Raw genomic sequence first — 23885 nt, 5'->3', positions numbered from 1 at the left:
ACTCTCTCCCCCAGTGCTCATTCTAGGATGGGTGCTGCCTATGCCATAAAGCTATGGGTCTGCCACGAAATATGGCTCTCCGTTTGAGAGAAAAAAAAAAAAAAAAAAGAGAGAAAGTAAGAACCTTTCTCAAATGTAAAAATATGCACCCAAAAAGACTTCCAGCCATTATTACAAATATTATATATAAATTAAATCCACCTTTTCTTGTATTATACTACTGTTGGTCCCAGGTCTGAGATTTACACCAATCCTCAACAAATAATGCAAACGTGATGAGGTCTGTTTCATACAATCAGGTCTGTGGGAATGTCAGCGTGATCAAGTAACTGATTATGAAGTGTTTTTTGAGGCAAGCGGAATTTGCTTCAAATTATGAAAAAGCATGTCCCCTTGTACTGAATATAGCAAGGATCTGTTTAGGCTAAGCACTGTGAATTAAACAACCATTGGAATTGTCCTATGAATTTTTGGGATTCCTCTGTACCTAGAAATGTCTGTCTCCTGAAATACCTATCTTGTCCCTCAATATAACAAAGTTGATTTGTCTCTCAGTTCATACTCTACTGGTGTTCAGAAGTATGTTAATGTAATGAAATGAAGGTCATCAATCATATGGCACAAAAACTGTGCTTGCTGTTCTCTGTATCACAGAAAATAATTTGTACTGAATGGAAGGAACTGGTTCAGAAAGCAAAAATACTTTAAAAGAATCTAGTTTCAGGTTCAGAAATGGCAGTCACCACAGATTGGAATCCTCTGATAACAGTGACAGTGTATTAATAATCTGTCGTGTAAAGCTGACATATTGGGTGCTGAATTCTGCTCAGCCACACAATGAAATCTCATCCATTTTATTACTGCCAGAATTGCCTACATTCAGTTGAAAGGCTTTTACGGGCTTAAATATGCTTTAAAGCTCCTTTCTCAACACAATTTACTGCTTCTCCCCCCAACTCCTCATTATCAACAAGACAAATTGACAAAAGTCTAATCTTGATCTGCCAGTATATCCATAGTCTATCGAATAAATAGCAAGTTTCAGTCTAGATACAAACTTTGATAAGGGCTGATAAGATTACAGCCAGACAAATGGAAAAGTCTTAGTATCTAAATTACTTGCTCCTGACATGTCAAGAGGAGGAAAAAAAATACACTTTAAAAATAAAGCACATGCATGCACTATGTTTCCAAATTGTCTGTGTGCATGTATTACTATCTGTCCTCACTTGATAATTTACCTAGTTGCAAATATGAATAAGATAGAGAAAAATAGAGAGAGATTCTCTCTAACAGGGCTCCTCTATTAAAAAAGCATAGAAACAAGAGCTGTGCAAACCATCTGGTTTCTATTTTCAGGGGTCCATGGAAACATTTTCTTCTAGTTTTAACTGTGAGGGTTTCCCCATCACCTCTAATACTTTTAGTTCTATGTTTAAGCCCAAAATCTCAAAGTAAATTTAAATAAAAGTTACTGAGTTCTACATGATTTCTACATAAAATGGCTTGGATGAACCTCAGCTTAGTTTATAAAGAAGAAACTAAGGGCTGGTCTCCACTACGGGGAGATCAATGCTGCTGTAATCAATGCAGCAAGGATCGATTTAACGGATCTTGTGAAGTCCTGCTAAATCAACGGCGGAGCACTCTCTAGTTGATCCCTGTACTCCAGCTCTCTGAGGGTATGTCTACACTTTCCATGGATCAACACTGTGACGATCGATCTACTGGGGGTTGATTTAGTAGGTCTAGTGAAGACCTGCTATGTCAACTGCAGGTCGCTCTCCTGTCAACTCCAGTACTCCACCAGAATGAGAAACATAAAGTAAGTTGATGGGAGAGTTTCTCTCATCAGCCCAGCGTGGTGTAGGCCCAAGAATAAGTTGACCTAAGCTACGTCGACTCCTGCTAAGTTATTCACATAGCTGGAGTAGCATAACTTAGGTCAACTTACTGCCGTACTGAAGACAAGCTCTAAGTGAGCTTCAGGTGGTTTCAGGCTTCACTCGATACACTTTGCCCAGTCTTAATGAAAATGTAGCTGTGTTCAGAGAATGACTATAACTTCTTTGCACTTTGAAAATATATTAAGCTAGTTCTGAATTTAGGTGATTCTACAATCCTCTTTTCAGGACTCATTTATCACTCGGTTGTTGTTTTGCATCTCTACTTATATAAGCCTATATGACATAATTCAAAGCACCTCCTATTGACTTTGATGACTCCAACTGACCTCACAGGAAGCTTATGGGAAAAAAAACAACATACTAAATTGTGGTGTTTAGTCACATTCTTCAGTCTGAGGAAGAACAGAAGAAATTATGCACAATCTCTCCCTGTTCTCCATAGACACAAGGTAGTGTGTGAGCTGCCTCATCCTAGCAAATGGTCTCACCTCTTTTCTAGACTTTTTTTTTTTTTATGTTCATGGCATATACACAGAGAAGTCAGATAAAACCTTAAAATACTCTTGCTGGAAGGCTGCAATGTAACACTACATTTATTTATTTATTTTTAGAACTGAGAAGGATAGCACACAGGAACCCCAAAACAGAAACACAGAAAGCAGGTTGCTCCCTAAAATAGAAAGGCACAACTCATCATACATTACTTGAAGCTGGCTATCTGCAAACTGACTCTGATCACAAGCTTCCTTACAGAGCCTCCTGCCTGCAAGCATGACTAGGAAACCTCTGAGAATTTAAAGTGGTAGATCACAAGTTAACACTTTCCAGTACACCACACCGTTCCCTCCCATGGCAGGGGCAGAAAGAAGGAGCAATTTCTGCTCTCAAATGGACTTGTCTTAATGGGGAAGGCACCATCCCTGTAACATTTGTTCACCCAGGACAGGGCCCAAGGACAATCTGGCCACAAACAGCTGCCTCAGAGCTTGAATCTTCCATAGCAGCTGAAAATTTCAAATCATTTAGTTAGATCATGCAACATCCCTGAAGTACAGTGATATCCATATTTTGCAAAGGAAAACTGAGGCATAGAAAAATGAAATGACTTTTCCAAGGGGACAGCGAGTCAGAGACAAAACTAGGAATAGAACCCATGACATATTTTGAATTCCAACTGTCTACCTTAAATAACAGATCATCCATCTCTACCACAGGACAAATATTGCTCATTGAAATTCAATCTCTAGCTCCTCCCCCCCCCAACAAAATCTGTTTAGTTTATTTCAAAAATGTTCTACATTTGTTTTTCCATTTAAAACTTAGAATGCATCCAGATAACCAGTTTGGCTCAGTTATAAATATTACTGTTAATGCACTTCAATTATTGGGGAAAGTTTATAAAATATTACAACATACTTAAATTTGTCCTGTTATTTTCACACAGACAAACCCAAAGTTAGATGTTTACCAAGGTTCTTGAAGGTTTACCACTCATGACTGAATCTAACCCTTGTGTACCCTCCTATTGTGGGAAAACAGAATTAATCAGAGTGTTTACAGTACTGACTTTGAACAGACCTCTCAAAAGACATCCAAGTGTGTTCAGCTACATGTGGTTCTTTTATGGTGTTAACTTCTGAGAAAAAAATTATTTCATTTAGGACCTTAAGTTGGAAGTAGATGAAAAGCTAGTACTTTATCCATCAAAGCATTCAACTGGTAGCCAATAATAGCCTAAATACTTGTTTAGATCAGTAATCCAATTTCTCTGTACTTTAAAAAAAAATATTACTGCCACCCAGAGTCTAATAAACTTAAATCCAATTAAGACATTTTTCCCTCCAAGAAAAACCGGTTAGTCTTTATTAGCAATTTCTACATTTTTATATAGAAAGCAATGAAAAAGTAAAATACAGAAGGAGAAAGAGGCAATTGTTTACCACCAATTCGTAATATCTTAAGCAATGAGTAAACCTATGAGTAAAGCTGTAAAAATGTTGGATATGTTTTTGGTTCAAAAGCTACCATTTGTTAAAGCTATGTTTTAGTGTAGTCAGTACAAGCACCATAAAAAGCCAAAACACATAGATAAAAAATTAGGAACAGATGTCACACCTCAGCATGTCAACAAAGTACTAGGCGGACACACCCCTGGGAGTCTAGTTTCATTTCATGCTTCCCCTCAACCTGTTTCCTAAGGAATGATGACATCCCTCCACACCCCAGGTACTCCCACAAGGAGCACCAATTATGGGCATGCAGCCACACACGACCTCCAACATCTTCCTCCAAGGCATGCAGCCCACCTTCCAAAGCAGGGTAGCAACACAGAAGAGAGAGCGTGGCCTGGTTGGCTCCCAAAGGCAAGCATGAGGCAGGGGCAGCTAGGCCACATTTCAGTGCTGTTACGACCCCATGTGCCAGGCCGCACCACCTCTCATTCAAATTTGGCCCAGCTGCCACTCTGTCACAATGGAGAGGTGCCCAGGATCCAATTTGAGTGAGAGCACTGTGGTGACCTAGCACACACAGTTGCAACACCAGTCAAATTTGTAGCAACTATAAAAAGTTGTGGTGTGTTAAAAGTTGTAGTTTCCACACCAAAATTGCAGCCTGTGATTTTCTTACATCCTTGCTTGTGAGTGCTATAAATGAATGTTACAAACATACTGAGGTATAAGAGAAACATTTTCACAATTGTCCTGTTTTGATTTTATGATCTTCTAGGTTTTGGATAAATTAACTAAAAAACACCAGCTCTATAAAGTATATGGGTCTGACCCCCAGACTTTGACGTGTTTGGATCAGGCCCTATATTAGAACTGCTGTATGGAATAAAGGTCTGATATAAAGCACATTAAAATCAATGGGGGGGTCTTTTCATTGACCTCATTGGGCTTCAGATCAGCCCCTAAAAGAATATTTTGCAACTATTTTAAAAACTGTAAAATAGTTTCAAGAGAATTTTAAATAGAAAAGAAATTGTTAGTTCCAATATGAAAAATATATCAAATTTATTCTTGGTGTAATTCTGTCATTTACTTGATCGGTGCTACAAGAGGCATGAATTTTTCCCTGTATCTTAATAGCATGTTATTACAATAGCCTTTTGGTCTTCAGGGGCAACTCTTTTCTGTAGGGAGTTAGCAGATCTACGCATAAGCAAATGGAAAACTTTTTGCTAAGCTGCATTTTAAATAACTTATGTTCCAGATATTTAATAAGAACATTGGAGTCTGGATGAAAGAAATAATTTTACCTTTAACGTATAATTTACATTTCCAATTCCACATCCTTTGTAAATGTGAGTCACCCCAGGCTTATGATAAGCAGATATTTACATGGCCTTTGAATATAAAGTAATTGCTTAATAGAATTTCTCCACCCCCCCCCCCTTCCTATAACTTGAAAGCAACTAACATTGATTGTATTTAGTAGGATGACTGTGAATTGCTGAGGAAGGTCAAAGACTTGTCAGAAAAATCAGTCTGAGAACAATTGCAAATAATCCATTGGCACTGGTAGCTACTAGCATGACCATTACTAGTGATTTTTGTGCATCAGGAAAAGCTTCTCTGTCACCACTGAATGATACAACTGGAGAAAATGAACACAAAATTACCACCTACTTGGAAGTATTATGTCTTTGTCGTCTTCTTGATTGATTTTAGCATATAGTTTCTAACAGACCCTTGTCCACTAGAACTTGTAACAGGACATGTTAGCCCTGTCTCCAGGTCTGCAGCAAGCTCTATAGTTTGGTTGTAAAATGCAATTATTGCTAGTTCGAGACAATTAAATTGCTGTTTTATGTGATAGAGCAGAACCATAAGTGTAAACACCTAAGGCTCCTAATACAGAACAATAGCATGTGTAAAATCGCATTCTTTGTGCCTTTAACTCCATCCAAGTACAAAATATGCCTGTTGCCTTGCCTTTTAGAATTCATTTTAACCTTAGAAATAATCAGACTCCCAAGAGATGCAATGACATTCCTACAGGTACAAAAGATAGAATATCATCAAGATTATAGAGCATCATTCTAACGATAATTTATCCTTGGTGGACACTTAGGCTATTTATCAATATTTTCAGACTGTTGTAACCACATGGTAATGATAATGGGAGTGCTAGTCCAAACATTGCCCCCAGGGCTGCTGCTGGTTTTAACTGTCCTGCATCATTCTTTTCAGAGCAAGACTAGACAACACGTGGTGCAGACGAGATATTGGCATTGTTAACCATGAGATAGCAACTGTGGGAAATAATTGGCAAGAAAACTGGTTTTATTCTGATTATTCTATTTAATTCATCATAGGGCCTCAATCTAACTAAATCTGAACATACAGTAGGATATACATAGTCAACAGAAATAGTTACCCTCAGTATACAAGTATTTTTCTGTTTCACAGACATACTAAACGATGCAGTTATTTTCCATTCATGTTACTCTTTAATCATAAATTAAACTTGGAAAAACATAGGGTTTTGTTTGATACGTAAATGTAAAAGGAATATTTTTATATGATATATTTTAATCTGTCAGAGATAAATATCCTGTAGACTGAAACAACATGCTGCATGATTTTTAATAAAAGTAAATACCTTTTTCTTCAATATGGGAGCACCACAAGAGGAAAAAATCCTCCCCCTAGCTATTTGATTTCAAGTTTAATTTACATACCACAATGTAAGTAAAAGGTTGTGCGACCCGAAAAATTTGTAGTCACATAGTAGTTCATGCTGGTGAACGTACTAGCAAGAAAATATATTTCGCTTTCTAAGCTTTTTCTATAATATTTTACTTGTCGTGCTTGAAATGTACCTTAAAAGAACAACTAGCTAAACACTTTCATGGTGTTTTTAAGGAAATATGAGTTGGTTCATTGGAAAGATATAAATACCTAGATGTGTATGTGCATAAATATTTTTTTTCTTGTAGGGGCTGAAAACATAAAAATAGTGAGAATCCATAAAGATCAAGCAAGTTTATTTGTACAGTTTTGTCATAATTTAAATATATATTTCATATAGGTACAAATGTTTCCAAAAACAATACTACGTTATAGCCACCAACAGTAGAGTCTGGATGTTAAATATATAGATATACCAATATCATCAGATATCTTTTCAGCTGTAATACTGAGCCCACAGGGGTGAGGTAAGGTGGAATTTGTGTTATATACTGTCCAAGCTGTATATTTCAAACCTTCCTTTTTAATATTTTATAAATTTTTTTAAAAGGAGAAAAATATAGATGAAAATAATCCTCCCCCAAGTTTTAATTCAATATTACAGCTGACTAAATATCAGACATCCCAGTATGATACATTCGAGTATCTCTATGATTTGCCAATTAATGCTTTCCAAGACTGAAATTGTGCCTCCTCTTAAGTTAGTAAGTATCACAATTATATGCCTTCCTTTAGACAGCCACTAACAGGTACCCGCTTCACAACAACATTTTTTCCCACTATTATCCAGCATCCTAGTTCCCTAATTCCATCTCTTGCTACAAATTTTTTTTTCATTATTTGGGATATCGAAAAGAGCTATTAACTTTCATATGAGATTAGAGGAGCTGGTTCAGAATGCTTTCTAATAAAAAACAAAGGAGGAGTATCAGTCCCCACCAGGAGTGCAGCATCACACAGAGACACGAGCAACATTTTGAAAGCAGAAAAAGAGCTGTTTGGACAAAGAAAAGCTGCTGCCCATGGCTTTATTGACTCAGAACAGTTTCACTAATAGTAGGAAGGTGCTGGTTACTTTTCCTCATTTAGAGTACTCCTTTTGATTGATTTATTCTAAATAACATCATTAACTATGCTGGGAAATCATCCAACAAATCAGCGCTAGCCTAGCTATTTGCAAGGCCCTAACGTAGCACAAGGTCCCTAAGTGTGCACTATTTCTTCAATAGCCTCAGTGCTGCTGTTGGGAGGTGTCTGTGTCCTCTAGCAGAGGAACTAGGAGATGAGACTGGTGAATTGCTAGCAATTGATGGGACCCCAGAAGTGACCCCGTAGTTCCACTTACTTGCTTTACGTTGGCACAAGACTAAACCTACTCAGACATATCCTTTCTTTCCAATAATTGAAGCAATGCTCAGAGTAGCTTGAAAGAAATAAAAACAGTTTGGAGAATAGAAGCAACCACTTCTATAGGACTAGCGCCTTGTCTACAAGGAATGTTCTCCAAAACTTTCCCATTGTTGACCTAGCAACAATACACCTCCACCTGTGCTAGCAATGGTGTAAGCATTAGTGAAAGTTAGGTGCAGATGGTTTCCCTGATATATCATTTAACTGACTCCTGCACTCTGTTCCACTAGCATTTCCATAATTGTTGGCATCGGTATAAAGCCAGCTATGAGAAAATTTCATAAAATGCTCAATGCAAGTGCAGACTTAATACAAACAGCTCCTCTTAGTGATTTCCCACCTCTCTATTTAAAGAGCCAGAGGACATACCTAACTTCACAAGCAATTTACTCCTTAGGCTTTGTGCAATTTTTCCAATGAAAGAGAAGTCAAGCATAATCTAGAATTAGGATTTTCATTAGAAACCTAAAATTAAACCCCAAAAGGCTAACCAAATATTTTCCGAGTTTGTCTCATTTCACTGAAATCCCATCCCTTCAGTCTCTCCTTTTAGATCTCCAAAGTCTTTAAGGAGGAATCAGCTGCTGGTCTACAAATCCACCAGTTCTGACTCCTCCATCTTTAGTCTTTTGTGGGAGGTAAAGGGGAACGGTCTCAGACCTGCTGTGTCACATAACTCCTTCCACAGATCTTCTTGATGGGAATGAGGCTGCCATCAACCCTCCCTTTGAAGAACAGTGAAGCAGAAAAGGTGAATAAGTCAGTCTGAGGGTTCGTCCACAATCCTTTGCACCACAGCTCTGGAAAATGATGCAAGAGGAAACGTGAAAGAGATTTTAGAATGATTCAGCATACAGCAGCACCACCATCACCAGGTAAAAAGGTGTGTTGTATGCTCTGGTGCTATCCAATTACCAATAGGAAGCCCCCAACTCTCTGCAAGAAACCCTTTCCAGGAAGGAGTGGAGCTAATGGGGTGGGGAAGCAATGGTCACACTTTGTGTAAACAGAAGATGGAAGAGCTGAGACTAGGTACTCCTAAATATTCCATAAAACAATCAGTAGAGGAAACAGGAGGAAAGTTTCTCAACAGTAAGTAGCTCCCTTCTTGAAGAATTCAATTAACACGTACCCATATCCCAGTAGAACTCATATGCCATCATGTCTTATTGCTTAAATGATGCTTATCAGATATATAACATTTTTCATCTTCAAAATACAAATTAAATAAGTGATATTCCAATTATTTAATATGTGCATATTATAGATATATATTTTCATTCAGTTTTAAGTTATCCCACAAACACTAATGATACAAATTGGAGAGCTCCTTTCAGTCTATTATTCCCTTGGCCTCAAATCTTAAAACAAATCATTATAGGTATGGTTAATGCATAACAGTTTGTAAAATTATAAAGATAAGGCTATGTAGTTTATATCAAATTTTGTTATTTTTAATATACTGTTTCCCCAGGGTAATATGTTATTACATAACTGCCTTTGTTTCAACAGTGGTGCCTACTAGACCGTCCCATAATTTATTTCTTATTTCGTTTACAATGTACTTCTTTATGCCAATTTTAAATTTGATTTTCTTGAAATTTCTTTGAATGAGCCACAAACCTATCATCTGTGCTGTACTCAAATGAACTAATCTGACATTATCTACCTCCATTTAAGATTTTCATAATTCAATTACATTTGTTCCCTTTGAACATCTTTTTCTTCTTAAACTACATAAAATTAAGGTTCGGAAACCTTTCCTCATCAACTTACTACATAATCCAGAGAATAACCTATTACAGTCGTCCCATGTCCCTTTTACACAGCAAACTCAGAGCATTAAAATCATGAAAAAGCACAAGTTATTTGAGCAAGATACACAGTCTCTTCAGTATTAGGGAAAAATATTTTATGTCACTGCACAGTTTAAACACACAATACAGTAGTTGTGGCTAGGCTGAATCCTCTATCTGTCTTGACAGTTTCTCTGGCCTCTTTCCTGCTTCACCTAGACTATGGTAACAAAACCTCCTGTGACTTATAGTTCCTAGAGATCAGTTGAATTGTATACTCAGAGAGAACAGTTTCCTGGGAGAGGAACTGGGAATAAAAACCCAGCCATCTATTATAGTATGGAGGGATAGAAGCCCTCTTGTCCCTGGTCCCCTTCTCAACACGTCATCAGTGATTAGTTTGCCCTAGTAATGAAAATAGGATGACTGGTTGATGCCAGGGAGGGCAAAGAAACAGTCAAGCCCAGTGAGGACAAAAGACTGTTGATTTATGCCCTGAATCAACAGGATAAATAGATTACTTAGGGTCTGGGAAGGACTAGGAAACTAACTGCTCTGTTCATCCCAAATAGTAAACTTCTGATCCTTGCCAGAGGTGTGTTTTTTTTTAAAAAAGATGATTCACCTTCTCATAAGTGCTGTTCTCCAAGATGTGTTGCATATGTCCATTATACTGTAGGAAAACGTGCATCCCATGTGCTGGTTGCAGAGAGTTTTCTCATGAGGCAGCCCTGCCCACCCCCAAGCACCTTGTGCTTCAAAGTGAGGATACACAGGTGAAGCTGCCCTGTCCCTCCTTCACGCCAGAAGCTGATGGTGAACTCTGATGCATCAGGGAAGGATTAGGTAATGGACCCATCCAACATATCTCAAAGAATAATAGTTACAAGAAGGCAAGTAAATATTTTTCCTTCTTTGAGTACTTGCATATATCCATTACTCTGTAGGTGACAAGCTCTTATACCATGTGGTGAGACTTGGAGTCTCATTATGAGGAGGACTGTAGGGCTACTTTCCTTACATTTGCATCTTCCCTTGAGGCAGCAGAGAACACAAGGTCTGATAAGGGTATGAATGGAAGATCGTGTCATCACCCGACAGATGTCCATAACTGGGATGTGTGCCACAAGGGCTGCTGAGGCTGAATGTGCTCTGGTTGACCATGCTGTGAGTTTGTCAGGATGTGTTTCCTCTTTGGCAGCATAACATGGTGTGATGCAGCTGGTGTTGCATTTCTAGAGTCTTGGAGTTGTGATTGGATGACCTCTCATGCACTCTGTGTAAGAAACAGCTGGAAAGAAATTTGAAAGGGCTTTGTCTTATACAGGTAAAAAACCAGAGCTCAACAAAAGTTGAGAGAAGGGAGTAGAGTTCATCTTTGTGATTATGCAGTTTTGGGAAGAAAACTGGCAGCTATATAGACTGATTCAGGTGGAAATCAGATACCACTTTTGAGAAAAACTTAGTGAATGGAATGAACTTTGTTCTTGTAGAAAACTTTGTATGGTGGATAAGTGACCAAGGCATTCAGTTCTCTCACTCTGCTAGTGGAGGCAATGGCGATGCAGGAAGCTATATTCACTGACCTGTGTGGGAGCAAGCATAATGGTAAAGACTTGAAAGGAAGATCCCTCAGAGCAGACAACACTAAATTCAGATCCCAAGAAGGAGCTAGGTCCCTGATAGGTAGACAAGGAAGAGAGAAGGGAAGTTCTCTGCACTTATTGTCTTGGCTCATCCACCGGGTTAGAAATGACAACACCCTTTCTGGGATGCGTAGCAACTTGTCTAAATCTGAGGACAACAGACCAACTTGAGTATGCCTGTAATGCTCTGAGTTTCAGTCTGGTGTGTGTGGCTCACATATGTACATGCAGCCATATGACCTAAGATCCTGAGGTAATTCCTCACAGTGGTCTTGAGGGATACATAGAGGCTCAGTCAAATCTGAAATCTGGAAAGAGGTCAAAATACTGTGGCAAAGGTCGAATCCAGGACTGCCCCCAATGAATCCTGTTCCTTATAGGGTGAATAATTGTTGACTTTTCTTTGTTCAGTTTCAGGCCCAGGATGTTGAACAGACACAGTTTGATGGACAGCAGTCTGCTCTTGGGATCTGGAGTGACCATGAACCAATCATCCAGGTAAGGATACAAGTGGATGTCTCTTTTGTGGAGGTAGGATGCCATGACAACCATGCACCTAGTCTGTCATCAGCACTGAGGTTCTTTACTGAAGGGCAGGATCGTGAATTGGTAATGGTCATCTCCTACAATGAATCTAAGGAACAGCCTGTGGCCAGGATAGACTGCCACATGGAAATAGGCATTTTGTAAGTCGAGAGCAGCATACCAGGCTCTGAGATGTAGGGAGAAAATGAACTCAAGTCTATACATTTCTGGGAAGTGAGCAGGTATGCCAGATCTCCAGCATAGATGCCAGCCCTAGGTGACCAGAATATATGGTTGTTTTCCTGCAAGCACAGGTCACAAAGCTAGTCAGCTCCAAGATCTCCATGACAGTGCATGTGACATGCATACCTATAGATGTGGGTCAAGTTCAGAGAAAAACTTCATGCCTGAATTAAGCTTGATTAATTTGACTCTTCTGGTTATTTAATAAGAACTGGGGTTAAGTGAGGTCATACTACACTATGTTTTCTGTAAGGAAGTATTAGAACTTGCCCCACCAGGTTTGACAGAGTTCCTCAAGGCAGCAGCTAGATCTTTGCACAAACCTATGTTCTGATTCAGGCTACATTTATGCTACAAGCCGGGAGTGTGATTCCCCTGCTTAGGTACACATACTCGCTCTCATCAAACTGGCATGAGTATAAATAGCAGTGTAGACAGTGTGGCATGGGTAATGGCTTCATTTGAAGCTGGAGGGTATGTACTCAGCATAGCTTAGCTCTGCCTCCACTGCCACGACCCATGCTACTGCAGCTACACGGCTATCTGTACTTGTGTTTGGTCCACGAGAGCTAGCATGAGTATATGTACACAAGCAGGGGAATCAGACACCTATCTTGTAATGTAGACATAGCCTAAGACTCTTGGACCTTCTTTTCATATTACCCTGTTGCAATTGTGCAGAACTGTGTCAAAAGACTTCCTGACAAATTTATAACTCTGTTTATCTGGGGATAAATTCGTCCCTGATTTAATTCATTTGAAGTCAATAGAGTTTCATCAAGGAAGAATTAGATCCTTTATCTTTTCATTGTACTTTGAATCACCTAGAAACATGATGTAGTTGCACATGAGGTTCTCCCCCTAATAAATCCACAGTGGCTAGAACTTCTAACTTGTCCCCATTTTTATTTTGTCTAGAATGAATGTAAAATGTGTTTAAAGAAAAATAGTTCCAATAATTTTTTATAAACTTATTTAACAAAACATGCTCTACTACCAGAAGGAACTGTCTGCATTCCTCTTGGAACTATGGGTAAGTATTTATTTCTCATTTTTGTGAAATTGTACTTTTAAATGATTCCCTGCTATTTAGTAGTTAGTTCGTATATTCATTTTTTCTTATTCACACTACTCATGCCCAAATATTTGGCTCTATTCATATTGGTGAAATAAAATAGATTTGTTAAATAGACATGGAACTTTCATAACTATAAACCTGTTGGAACACTGGAATCTCAAAATGGATCATCATTAGTTTTCCATGTTCCTTCCCTAATAAAGGATTACTAGTGTAAAGAACAATATAAAGCAACAGCTGTCCAGGGGAAGAGAGAACCCAACCACTATGTACAGTATTTACATTTAATGAAACAATGGCCTTATAATAGTATGAAGGCCCTACAAATCATTTCTCTGTATGTTCATTAAGAACTGGCTGTGCATTAAATGTTCTCAGCTGTGTCTGAACCACTTATTAACAGTCCTTAAGAGACATAAAAGAGACTGTTATGCAAAAATCAATATGCTTAAAATTTGCTACCAACCCAAGACCTGCAAGCCCTAATTCTAAAATAATTCTACAAAGCACTGAGCTATTACCTTCTAAATCCCACAAATCTAGCATTCAAAGAGTAAATCTGAGCACAAACACAAGTACAAATGGTTTATTCAGATTACTATTAAAGTACCAGTTAAACAGTTATACTGTACACCTATAAATCACTTTCAGATCAGCAGTGGAGACTTTGTTCAACTATTGTTATGCAATGCAGTAATCTAGAAATAATAGCTTCTACTCCACAGTTGATGCAGAAGGAGAACTTTCATGGACAATAAAGGATGCAGGGTTGTTTGTTTTTATTATATCCATCCATCTTAGCCCACGAAGTAAATAAATATTTTCTTAGATATCTTGTATGTCTATAGTACAGAAACCTAAATTTCAGTTCAGGTTTTCACAGATAAAGCTTCTGAAACACAAATATAACTTAGGGCTAAAAGGATGTAGCTCATTACAAAGAAGCGATAAAATAAAATTATCACTACGTTTGCTGGGCTATTACCTTCTAAATCCCACAAATCTAGCATTCAAAGAGTAAAATGCTGGGCTGCATTTTAAACTGCTGCCTTCACAGAAGCAACAGAATCACAAAATAGAACTGACAGGTCTGTTCTCGGGTTTCCACTCTTCAGGGAGTTTTATCTTTTGCCCAAATATGCAGGTTATGACAGCTATTTTGTGTTATACAAATGGGGTTACCTCATGAGTTTGCTCCCAGTTGAATGCTAACCATATCATCTTGTTATAAACAAACATTTGACTTTATTATATTTAATACTATGAAACAACTTTAAAACATGAGAGAATATTTTCATGGTAATGCTAAGCTTTTAACTCTTAACAGCTTTTATTTCACATGCTCTTAAATGATACCAACTACATGATAACCATATATATACTTGGTCCAAATGTGTTTAGTATTATAGTTTTCCCAAGAAATATAGAGTATTACCCAAGACAGAAAAAAAGCTCAAATTGTAGTCACCGCAAGTTGCCAGTAATTTTTATTTTCATTGTAACAGGTACCTGTCTTGGACTCAGTTCTCTGAAGCTGTGACATTAAACATTTGGTGAGGGAACCCATTTTGATAAAGCTTGACAGGTAATAAAACAAGTTTTACTTTCTATTGCTGGATGCCGCTATTCATTCTCATCAAAGAAGCTTTTCCACAAAGATTTTAATGTATAAAATTGCCATTTATATCTGCAGGACTTCTGTCTGTTTTATAAACCTTCTGAATTATTTTTATCTAATCCATTTTGAAATCACATTGGCTCCAATATTTGATGACTATATTAATATTAGTTCCATAATGGAATGTGGCCAGGTTACATGAATGTAGCCTCACAGGAGTAAAAGCTTCACTACAAAATATATTCTTCTTCAAACCACTCCAGAGAGAAAAATGAACCATATTATTGCCAGTTTAAACAGTGAGATACTAACAATCTGCCAAAAAGACCAGGTGACTTTAACAATAAATTGAGCACCGACTTGTTTCTTCTCATTCTCTGAGTACGGCAGCCCCATCCTGGAATGTGATTTCTTACATTAATATACAAGTTAAAGCTTAAGAAATAACAAAAATCACTTCTTACCCTGAGCTTGCAGGTTCTGAATTCAGTCAAAAATTCTCCACCCTGAGACCTGGGAAAATACAAGAAAGAAAATCACTCTATCAGCACTGACAATAATTGGTGAGACATTAGAAATATTGTAAACCAGGTAAATGATGGTTCAATGCAATGGGTAATTAATACATGCATACTCTATGGAAAAATCAATTGACTTAAATCCTTGACTAGCATACTTTGAATGGAACATTATTTATCAGAAAAGAAGTTCAGTAAAACCTTTAAAATTTAAGTGTAATCATTCTTTTTTCAATGTTCTGAGGCAAATTCAATTTCAAACTTCCCTACAATTGAGTTTATGCATTTTCACAGTGAACACTGAACTCCCAGGATAGCTAAGCAGAAAAGTGTTCAAGTTATATACTGCTGTAGTTCAAACAATATTCTTGGCTAGGTTTATCTAGAAACCACTGGCTTTTTTGCAGGGGGTAAGCAAATTAATTACTTCTCTGTGAGATATAAAAAACAGGCAACACCAGTTCAGGCCACGCTCCAAGGCTTTCGTTTGAAGGCTAGAGAAAACTGAGCTAATTATAGATGATACACCATTTGTGGTTGGAGGGAATCAGAATGCCCTGCAACAGCTGACAAAGGAGCAGTAGGAGTAGAAGAGCAAGATAAATGACTGGAGGTGGATGTTTGTAAACGTGGAGGGACTCAAATAAAATGTTTTCTATAAAGACCAGGAAGAGAAATCAGTTTAGTGTATAAATCACTTTCATGAACAAATAAAATTGATTCACAAATGAATTAACATTTATTTAATTGAACTGGATGCATTTCTCTAGAAATGCTAACATTTGTTAAAGTTACCTGTAATATAACAATGGTTATCCCGTTACCAAGGCTTGAAGTTACCCATTAGTTTAATAAGGGAAATCAAATAGTGATTTTTCTGCAATAAAATGAGTTTCCACCTTTTTGTCTCCCAACATTTTTTTCCACTATAACATTAATGAAAATAAATTCTTTGGATTGTCTGGCAAAGAAATATTAGAAAATGCACAAAGTCTAAACATACTATTATATATTGGTACTTACATTTCAGATTAAGAACACAAAAGGGAGCTGAACATGCTATAAACCAAAAACACTATTCAAGCATATCTCCATATACCAATACTAAATTTACTTTAGCATCGTATTAATTTTATGTAATAACAGGTAGAAGAGACAGATGAAAACGCTGGCCCTGATTCAGCAAAGTACTTAAACTTATGCATAACTTCAAACACATGAAGAGTTCCCTTGTTCTTCTTTAAGTACCTTGCTGAACTGAAGCCTGAATAATGAATTATTATACACCTCTACCCCGATATAACGCTGTCCTCAGGAGCCAAAAAATCTTATCATGTTATAGGTGAAACCGTATTATATCAATCTTGCTTTGAACCATCAGAGCGTGCAGCCCATTGCCCTACTCCAGAACGCTGCTTTACCACGTTATATCCAAATTCGTGTTATATCGGGTTGCATTATGTCGGGGTAGAGGTGCATATCAATAAATTCCCTGTGTGTGTATGCAAACACACACAGACACTTTTGAAGTGCCACTTGTAATTCTGTAGTTAATGCTGTGGTCTACATTTATAGGCAGGGTGGTAGCACTGCCTATTGATAAAGTTGCCTGATAGTTCCCACTAAAAGACCCTGTTTTCAGTTGCTATACCTTTGCCAAACAGTAATCATTTAGGCTGAAATGTTCCATGTCAGAGGTCTGCCACAAGCTGATTTGGGGGAGAGGAAGAGGACGGGCATTTCAGCCAAAACTGTTTTCAGAAATGGCTGAAACTCTGTTCAGGGGAAATAAATTTTTTCACTCATGTTTTAAAAAAATAGTTACCTTTCTTGAAAAAAACAGTAGTGCCCCATGATTTAGAGTAGGGACTTGAAAATGGGTGGCCTTTAAAGCAGCAGTGTAGCTTTTGCCACCCTTGAGAAAATCTGTTCAAATCTGGCCAATTTATAAGCCTTGGAAAATTGTAGTTCAAATACGCTCAGTAGAGACATGCTGTAGTTTTGCAGCTAAATTCCCTAAAGATTTCACATGCAATGAACATGTTCTAGTCAAGATTGAACAGGGATTTCCCCACAGCTGCAGCTCTGTACCTGGATCCAGGCACCAAAAGTGCAAACAGAGAGCCTACGTCTTCTGATTTCTCAGTGTTCCTATTACTGAAGCTTGGGCCACAGGAGATTGCTGCCTGATTCAAGTGCAACTGGGACAAAAGACAGACCGAGAGGAGTTTGGGGGAGTACAAGGAGCCTGTAGGATAAAGGAAGGTGACTGGAACCAGATGCTGGTAGAGGCAGAAGAGAGAAACTGTGACTGAGAGTTGGGGTGAAGGAAGACTGGGATGAGCTGGGCATGGAGACTGGAACTATGGGCCAGGGAGCGAAACAAGTGGCAAGAGAAAGACAGATTGGATGAGGAGCCTGATGGAAGATGGACAGGGAGTAGAAGCCTGCAACTGGATAGGTGAGAAGAACGAGGCTGGAATGATGACCTGTGGGGGAAAGGGGAAGAAGAGGATTGGGACAGGTTGAAGGGTAAAGCACACAAGAGTTCAAGATTGGGGGTATGATGCAGGGACCTCTTGGTGCCTAAGGATTACAGTGATCCTTTGCCTCTTGCCTCTACATACTAGTTTGCCAAAGAGCATAAGGTCTCTGCTGACAGCCTGTGTCATATTGGTCCTCACAACCATTGTGGAAAGTAAGTACAGAAAATATGTAAAAAGTATTTAAATATGTAAGTTAAGTTAATTTAATATATATATATATATTTCTAAGAACTTGCAACTGGTCACGAAAAGGTGAGAAACCAGTTTCCTTCAGGCAAGGGATGTTTGTCTGTCTGTCTACGTGTAAATAGAGTATTGTAGGGTCCACAATAGATGCCCATTTAAAGTCCAAACTAAATGCAAATGAAGGGATTGTGAAATCTTCCAGAAGGGGAATTTTACAGAAAGAAATAAACCAGCGGGAGGGGATCCTGTTTACAAGTGAAGACAATGGATTTTTGGACTTTAATTGTACATACAGAGCTACACTCTACATCCTTTAATGAGGGAGAAAGCAGAGAGCATGATTTTTCATGAAAAAGGGATCACAGCCTAGCTGGCTGAAAAACACTCGTGAGCAATACTAGGTTCTAGAATGCATTGTGTATGTAACCCTTAGTTTCCAATATTTTCATCTATTTGCTATTACTTGAATCTCCATTCTTTGTTAAATAAACATTTTTTAAAAGAAAACTATAGACACATCTAAGCGCCGTGTGTCGAATGGATTGTTGATCCTGAGGTGAAAATGGTAAGGTGGTGTATACTATTCCCTTGAGAGTATCAGATCTGGGAATTCTGTGAGTGTCTAGTGGAACAAGGGCTGGACATTCACACTAAGGGCAAGTGGCAACAAGATGCCTCATAACCTTGTGAACCCACAAAAAGCAGAGGGGGAAGAGGCAGAAGGGTCTGTTCCACTACAGCATACTTCCCACCCGAGTCTAGATTGGAACCAATGAATCCAGAATCTCACTATTCCTCTGCTGTCAGAACATATCCGTGAAACCCACTGGCAAACTAACTCTCTTATTCCCTTCTCAGTGCTGGTCCATACAGAGGATGGTAACCTATCACTGATGTCAAGAACTCCATTAGCTCAAGCAATAGAGCTCTGTGCAGTGGATCGAAAGGTTCCAATCCTGCTGAGGAATGATGTAGGTATCAATATTATACATATAATATAACTGGTTTTTGTTTTCAGTTTCTTTTTTTTAAATACCTAGAAAGTTACACACACGGAATCTATGTTAAAAGGCCATTAAGGCTGCAAAGATAGAAAATGCCATAAATAAGGTTGCCTGTGCAACCTTAATTGAGCTCCCTTGTGCCTATGCATTATGATAGCCATTAATTACGTGATCTCATACTATTTTTTCCACAGGACCCCTGCCTAATTCAGTGCACAGGATGGACCTGCTCTGGAGGTGAATCAGAGATATGTAGTCAAGGACATTTGTCTGCCGGATCAGGGCCGGATTTAGGGGCAGGCAACCCAGGTAAGGACCTAGGGTGCCAGGCTTGGGGGGAGGGGGCACTAAGCTCAGGGGGCTGTTTTTTTGTTCTTTTGTTTTGTTAGTGACAGAATGTTTGAAGTAAAATGTTTCGGGTACTCCATATGTGGATTCATTTTTCACAAACCTCCAGAAATGTTCTGGGCCTTTGTAGAATCTTGTGGAACCTTCCAGACCTTCTGAGAACTACATTTTCCTCAAACCTCCTAGAATGTTGTCAGCCGTTCCTTCTCAGGTATATAAGGGGTGGGATGTTGCCAATCAGTCAGTGAGATATAAGAACTATGTGAAGTGAGAGCCCAGCTGCGATATTGTGAACCTTGTTTTATTGTGTAATTGTGAAAGTGTACTTGTGTTTTAAGACTGGAAGAATGTAAGTAGTGACTAATAAAGGACATATTTAATGAGACACCAGAGATATGCAAGAATATAAACTGGGGGGAAGGAGAGCCAAAGATGTTCCTCACCTGGGGTGCCATTTGATCTAGGGCCAACCCTATGTAGGGTTCCTGATTCATTGGTGGATAAAATAGTATGTGATCATGTTAAAGACTATCATAATGCATTGGCACAAGGGGGATGAATTAACGCTACACAGGAAACCGCACATCTGGCATTTCCTAATTTTTGAGTGCTTGATTTTGCACCTTAAAATTCCTTATTGTATTTTTGAGTGTGCATGTATGTATGTATGTATGTAATCAAACAAGTTTGCTGCGGCTAAGGTTGCAAAATAGTTTTCATTTTAAATTTCTGTTATCAAAACATATTCATGTTTGGGCTGATTCTCCATGCTGGTCCCTTCATGAAAATGGTGGGGGCAGGGGGGAGTAGAAAGAAGAGAAGAGGGTGTTGAAGTTTTTGGTTTTTTTATAGGGAGAAGTGAACAAGTTAGAACAAAGTCCCTTTCTGTTGCTGACATCTTATGAAAGGATTAAAACAACCACATTTCCCCCATCTTTAAAAACAATCTAATCCACATCAAGAAAATATTATCACCACCATTATTAGTATAGACAACTGAAATACTACTGAAATGCAAGGGACACTCAAGTAATGTAAAAATAGCATTTCTTTATCCCAGCTGAGGATCTTTCCTGAAAACTTCACTCCTGGTGCCCAACCTTACTAACAGTACCACACACAGTGCTTACTAATATAAGTAGTTCCTTGAGCAGCACATACCATGTGGACAAGTCCCTAGCAAAGTGTAACTGGAACCAAGATAACTAAAACCAGTTCTAATTCTCATCTTTAGCTATTTCAGTGTAAATCTCTGGGGGGTATTAAAATTTCCAAATATTTGATAAAATAAGTCAATAATAAATCAATTTATTTTACATTCACTTCTGAAATAAGAGCGTCTCCATCCAGACTTGCAATAAATAACTAAAGATGTGAATTACAGCAGATTTTATTTTCATTTCAGACACCTTATAGACAAGCCCTAAGTTTGAATGAAACTCATTCAAAATCAGTGAAATTGTAGGACTAAGGAAGTGCAATAGAAAATTCTGCAAAGTTCTTAGCTGTACGCCTAAATGTGGATGTAGTGAGTGTGCAGGCAGATAACTGTACAGTTGTTAGCTAACAGAAGCTTACAAGCTCAACTACTGAAACAAGAGTACAGCGTCAACACGAAGGGTTCAATAGCTAAGAGTAACTAGCAGTGGTGTGCATTTGTGGTGTTTGCTATTTGTTTTCATGGTGAAATTTCAAGTATCGTTTATATTAATGGACACCATAAAAATATAGCTATGGGGACAAGTTAAAGGTAAACATGTGACATGCTTTACTGTTGGCGACATAATAATGGACTAGATGAACCTCTGGTCTATTCTGGATCTGCAATTTCTATGTTCATATATTTTGTCTCTACCTTGTCCCAGTCCTTTTCAACTTTAAGTTCAACAAATGCTTAAAGACATATTCTAGGTATTTTTTTAAGCCATAGTTTTACAGCATAAACAGAGTAAAATTACAGATTATAACTACAATGTCAAATGACAGCCATGCAAATTGTTTCACACAGAGCAGATCATATCATGTGACTGTTTATCTTTTCATCAAAATTCTGATTTGATTTTTGTATTTCAGCCCATGGCAAGAAAAATAAACTGATTTCACAATATTTAATTTTATCGGGAGGATATGACATGTTTTTATGCAACAAAATGTATGCAAGTTACTCTAAATTTACCTTTCATGTGGCTGCTTTTAAAAAGGCAATAAGTACATACATGTGTGTGTACAAACACTGCAGGATGCCTTCAAAACATCGTTGGTGACCTTTGATTTGTGGCCCTGTTTAACTCTTCCAGTCGGACACTTCAAGTGAATTTCCTTTGATCAAGAAGGGATCTATCTGGTTCTTTCTGGCTGATTTCTAGGGTGACCAGATAGCAAGTATGAAAAATCGGGATGGGGGAGGGGAGTAATAGCAACCTATATAAGAAAAAGGCCCAGATATCAGGACTGTCCCTATAAAATCAAGACATCTGGTCACCCTACTGATTTCCAGCCAGAGAAGAACTTAACAGCAAAGTGTTGACTTGGTCACTTTTAACATTCCGGTTAGACAAAGAGAAAAAAAATCTCAAAAACACAATTTAGGATATCTAGGCAACCCCCTCAATACACAGAATAAAACGTGCTGTGTTCCTGAAGAACACAACTGTCATATAAATGCAATAAGGCTTGAAGGGTCAGACTCTGTTCCTGAGAGGAAGGAAGCATAGCATACCTAAATTAGGAACTCCAGGTACCAAAGAAACAGAATGACTCCTTTCTTCAAAGAACTGCAGTTGTGAATCAGAAGGGATATGCCAGGTCCCATCAGACAGCCATATTATCATCATCTAACTCATATAGTGGAAGCTATTTTCAGATTTATTAAGCTCGGCAAGTCCAGATCTATTTTATGTTCTTTCAGAGTGAGTGAGTGAGTGAGTGTATAGAGAGAGAGAGAGAGGAGTGTAAACCTCATGTAATAGATTGACAGCTCTGAAGTTTGAAATCCATTGTTTATCTACAGACAAGAGCAACAAGGGCAGCAGGTTTATAAGCTTCTCCTTGTGGTTTTACCAATGTCTCTCTTGACACTGAGAGATCACAGTTACAAGGAAAGGGTAACTCGATTTCCGTTAAAGATAAGATCAAACCAAACCCACTGCTTCAACCATGTCATACTCTGAGGAAGTTCAAATCTCTCTTCCACCTTAATAGCTTGATCCCAACTTTAACTTCTGTATCTGTTCAGTCCTCATCTTCTCTTCCTGACCTACAAGATGAGAGCGAAAATAGTGCGACCTGCTAGACAGTTGTGTACTACGAACTGGGCTGAGACCATTAATTTTACAATATTGTGATCAGCTGAACCATAGTCACTCGTGTATTGGATAGGATTTGACTAGATATGAAAGGCTATGTATCTAATTACCACCCCCATCCACTATAGTCTCCCTCTGCTGCCTTTATAAAATAAGATGTGCTTATCTTACACAGATGTTAGACCAGGAGTCTGGGTGTTAAGTGACCTCAGTTTTTATTCCTAGGTCTGCAACTCAACTATTATTGCTCTAGAACAGCCACTAACTCTTTCAGTACTCCCAATTTCCTGTTCTGTAAAATGGGGTTAAAAATTCTTATCTACATAGTAGGCACACTGAGAGATTCCATCAATGTTCATAATGTGCTTTGTGAGCCTGAGAAAAAAGGAGCTATTGAAGAACCAAGAGTTATTATCTATACAATTGTATATTGTATTGTCTTGGAGGAAATACGATTCCTGTTCTCTCAAGAGCATGATTAATTTACCTGCGAGTCATCTTTTTTCCATTTAAGCAAAAAGTGATTTATTTTCCAAGTTTGCCAACTCACGCAGGTCAGGACACTATTCAGTAACAATTACATTTTTGGCCGATTCCCATTTTTGTAGTACAATCCCTCAGGCAATTGTCATTGGTTTTAGAATTTTTTCGTGCACTTCATTAAGATCCCTATAGACTCCAAACATTAGAATTTTAGAAAACAAGCAGGAGACTGTTATCCTTTGATAATGTTCTATTCTATTGCCATTATCTCGTAATTAAAAGTCACTGACAAAATGATTGTTAACTAATCAGATTATTGTATTTTCAAACTCCTTTTAACATAGCCTGTAATGAAGGGACCTTATGAGCTAAAAGGCAATTACATCTCTTGTGTCATGAATGAAATTCAGACACTCCAACTGTATCATTCTTGTCACTTATTTGTTCAAGAAAAGGCAGAGAATACAATTACTAGTTTTCAATATCTTTGTTGCACATAGATTTTAAAATTTCAGTAAGGAATTGGCAAAGGAAACAGACCCTATTTGATAAAGTAAATATCAGAAACCTATTTCTCC

The 23885-nt window shown here is 38.1% G+C and overlaps 1 protein-coding gene across 34 annotated transcripts in view; it reads right to left on the bottom strand.

The window, feature by feature from the left end:
- The window catches only part of PTPRD (protein tyrosine phosphatase receptor type D), a 1348190-nt gene that overhangs the window by 991002 nt on the left and 333303 nt on the right, over nt 1-23885 (bottom strand). For all 34 annotated transcript variants that reach the window (XM_075067326.1, XM_075067339.1, XM_075067332.1 and 31 more), the window contains exon 4: nt 15382-15430. The gene's annotated coding sequence lies outside the window, so the exon portion shown is untranslated. The remainder of the gene's footprint in view (nt 1-15381; nt 15431-23885) is intronic.

Source organism: Chelonoidis abingdonii, chromosome 6 (assembly GCF_003597395.2).
Source record: "Chelonoidis abingdonii isolate Lonesome George chromosome 6, CheloAbing_2.0, whole genome shotgun sequence".
Classification (NCBI taxonomy): domain Eukaryota; kingdom Metazoa; phylum Chordata; order Testudines; family Testudinidae; genus Chelonoidis; species Chelonoidis abingdonii.
The sequence above is the reverse complement of the archived record's forward strand: the minus strand, read 5'-3'. Positions and strand labels throughout refer to the sequence as shown.